The sequence below is a fragment of the Cibotium barometz genome, chromosome 13 (genome assembly GCF_041138505.1).
Source record: "Cibotium barometz isolate CiBa-2024 chromosome 13, ASM4113850v1, whole genome shotgun sequence".
Lineage (NCBI taxonomy): Eukaryota > Viridiplantae > Streptophyta > Polypodiopsida > Cyatheales > Cibotiaceae > Cibotium > Cibotium barometz.
The window spans coordinates 23,828,445-23,832,421 of NC_141058.1; the positions used below are offsets into that span (position 1 = coordinate 23,828,445).

Below are 3,977 nucleotides of genomic sequence, written 5' to 3' on the forward strand. Positions count from 1 at the left end.
AATCGATGATGATTATCGAATATGGTCTTACACAAACCGTCAGCATACTCATGTACTAACGATGACATCCTACGTACAAAAGAGCAAACACATAATCATAATCAGTTTGTAATGAAAGTATAAAAAGTTTCACTGTTTTAAATCGCGTGTATCAACGCGTCTACATCCTAAAAATCGCGTGTATCAGCGCATCTCACTGTTTAAATAGCGTGTATCAGTGCGTCTACATCCTTAAAATTACGTGTATAAACGCGGATATATCCTTAAAATTGTGTGTATAAATGCGGCTATTTTATTATACACGCAAAAATACACGCGCTCCTACACGCGACCACCTGTCTATACCTAAAATAACCCATCGCCTTCTCCAAAAAACCATTTTCAAACTCAGCTTTCCTCTCCTTCGTCGCCACCTCTTCCAACAGAGCACTAAAGCCAAGTGCAAGGAGCAGACATGGGTGCAAGAAGCAGACACGGGTGAACGAAACCAGCCAAAAAGAAGACTCACATTTTCAGAGGTGAGTCAGTTTGTCCTTTGTCTTGTCTCTTTCCTTCCATTTGTTTATGCGATTGTCTCTTTTCTTTATGCGATTCTCTCCGTCCTTCTTTGGTAGTACTTTTGTGAACGATTGTGACAGTCTAGGCTTTTTTTATAAGAAAGATTTGTCGATGGTCGGTCGTTTTCGAAATTTTTTTTGTGCAGGCCACATGTAGGAACGCGTGTATGTCTACGTGTACCCTGTTTGCATAGACTGTTCATGCGCATATACATGCATTTTTGGACGGGTTTTTACACGCGACTCTGTTTCACCCATGCTTGCGATCCAGGTTCATCAGAGAGATGATCCCATCTGCATATGGCTTACCTTCACAAAATTATATATGCTAGCTTGCATTTGTGCTTTGATAAAATCATGTATATACTTTTATTTTTGCAGATTCTTCATGGATCCAAGTTCTTCATCCGATCCATTTGCGTATGGCACTTGGATGATGGAGATGCTAAATCATTTTGGGCACCATCCTGGTCCAGTTGAGCTTACAGAGTACATATATGCCCATCCCCCTCCTAGATTGCTTGGTATCTATACCCCGCTCCCTAGTATCCATGTAACTCCACTGCCGTCTATGCCTGCGAGTCCGACGAGATGACATGTAGCTTCTCCTCTTCCATGCCCACCGAGGAGACATACCCCGTCCCAGACACACTCACGCACACCCTCCTAGACACCGTCATGTCAGGGCTCATAGCCACCATCACGTACTCCCTCACAACCACAGTCACGTAGACAATCCCCCAGTCGTGACTCCACCCCCCGTAGTACAGAGGAGAGAAAATGCCGCAGTAGAAAGAGTGGGAGTGGAGGATGCGGCAGGTGCTTTGGTGGGGGATGTAGTAGGGCACGCGGTGAGAGAGGAGATAGAGGGAGAAGAGTTAGAGGAGAGAGTGAGGATGAGGAGGAGGTGAGAGAGGTGGAGGGAGTGATCTGCTATGATATGACGGATAGGGGCGGGGTAGTGATGGATGCGAGGGGGAAAGAGGTAATGGAGTACATGCGTGGGGTAGTTTCAAACTTGTACAGAAATTGTTTTATTAGATTTAAAGATCAAAATAGCCGATTAGTTGGGGAGGTGATAGATGCTGTACATAGTCGGTACCCCAATCTCCCACATGCGACATTCTCGGATGTATGGGGAAGGACACGAGTAAGGGAGATCTTAAGTAATAAAAGATCTCACCTTAATAAACTCGCATACGATGATGGGCTAGATGTAGCTGCGGGTGGCTATCCTACCGAGAAACCTGCCACCACTGCGTGCAAACGCGAGTAGAAGGAGGCAAAGAAACGAGGAGAGGGTGGCATGAAGAGCAGGCAGCATGTGGAGGCACGACAGATCCAGATGGAGACAATTGGATCTTCGCATTTCGGATTTGGCGGCATCGAGTCATGGGAGGCAGAGTTCGTAAGTATCTTGCCACTTTATTTGATTGTTTACTTAATTCATTGATTCTATGATTATTTTAATCTTACAAATTGTGTTGATTATGATACAGCGAGACGAGTTATGGGGAGGAAGCCCACAGCCCACGATACTGGGTATGCTCGCCGACATAGCAGACGTGACACGTGGGCCCTCTTTAGAGCCAAGAGACGTATTACGGACGCACAGTATGAGATGGCCATGAGACCATATGGTTGACAGGTACTTGAAAACTCTAAATGAATGATTTTGGTTTATTGAATTACATATATATATACTTATATACTATATATTACTTGAACAGGCACAAGCTGCTACTGCACCTGCTGATGATCCTGCCACTAATGATCCACCTGCCGCCACTGCTCCTGCTGGACGTGAGCACTACTCATCGGACATGTATACCGATGTCAGCTCATCTGATCATGGAGAGAGCAGCGGGTCATCATCTGCTCATGGAGAGAGCAGCGGGTCATCATCTGGGTCGTCTGAGTAGTACTCAGACTTATAGTATCACATTCCATATTGAGGATGTGGTTGTATATATATTTTTGTAACTAAAGCCATGGGCTACTTTGACATATGGACTCCCTTGTATATATGTGTACACATAAAATTTTGATAGTAATATTGAATCGTACTAAAGCCATGGGCTACTTTGACATATGGACTCCCTTGTATATATGTGTACACATAAAATTTTGATAGTAATATTGAATCGTGAAATGATAGTATTGCATTCATGTCTGTCTTGAATCGTGTATTGACAATGTATGCATTCATGTCGTTCTTGAATCGTGTAATGACAATGCACTAAATCTTCCTCGTGGATGGTGCAATGCACCCAAAAAAAAATCCAGAGAGTGCTATTGGGTGCTGGAATGCTGGAACAGCATTCAGGTACCAAATAGCACTCTCTAGATTTTTTTTTTTGCTCTCTGTTCGCGTGTATAGATGCGTTAACTCTATAAAAATCGCGTGTATATACGCGGATACTCTATGAAATGCGCGTATATAAGCGCAGCTAAACTGACAAAACGCGTGTATACGCCCTCGTATGAGTGCGTCTAAGTGCAGCTAAACTGACAAAACGCATGTATACGCCCTCGTATGAGCGCGTCTGGCTGCTTCTATACACGTGCTTTTACACGCATGTCTCTGGCCATGATGATACACGCGTTGATACACGGGCCCGTTACTTTTTTTCCACAAGTCATTTTTCGTGGCTAGGAGCATGGGTATGAGCCTGATCCCTTGTAGTGAACACAAAGGCCAAATAAATATTCCATATAAGTCCAAAGAAAAATGAACATAACTAATAAATCAAGATAATTATTGTTCCATTTCATTCATTGATCTCTCCGGAAGAGCCTTGGCAAATTCAAGGCATTTCTTATGGTTCGGTAGACTTGTATCGAAGTAGCGCATCATGTACTCTTTGAAAGTGGCTCCTTGGTACACGCATGGGTAATCATGGTTAATGAGCTCAGGAATAGGAGCAATAAATTCTTCCTCTGGAGGTCCAAATGTAAAGGGAAGAGAGATCCGTAACTTGTTTGGATTAGCTATGACACGATGGGGAGAGGATCTATACCGTCCATTTGTCAAGATCTGCAGCAAGGTGACACTTGTAAGACCTTTTAATTATCATTTTCTTTTTTGTATTTAGGGAAGGTACATTTCTTTATATCCACTCCTTGGGTGGGATATAAAGAAGGTTGAGAGGAAGTTCATTTCTTTATATCCCACTCCTTTGGAAGAAGGGAGGGATTAGTGTAATATATTATATTATATAAATATCTCACACCTTACGTGAGGTTCGTTTCTTTTTAACCCAATTATTGGGTGGGGGAGGTGTGGTTGTTGGCAAAGGGGAGGGGAAGGGAGTATTGATCCCATGCGCCTGTTGTTTGGCAAAGAGGAGGGGAAGTATTGATCTGCACACTCCTTGCTCCCAATATCTTTGAGCTACCATAATATATCGTATATATATA

At 43.2% G+C, this 3,977-nt stretch overlaps 1 long non-coding RNA gene across 1 annotated transcript; it reads left to right on the forward strand.

Annotated features, from left to right (window-relative positions):
• The first annotated feature begins 950 nt into the window (after window positions 1-950).
• LOC147632525 (uncharacterized) lies at window positions 951-2,188 on the forward strand. Its single transcript, XR_015267178.1, has 2 exons — window positions 951-1,965; window positions 2,057-2,188. It is a non-coding gene; the product is annotated as an uncharacterized LOC147632525 (long non-coding RNA).
• The last annotated feature ends 1,789 nt before the right edge of the window (window positions 2,189-3,977 follow it).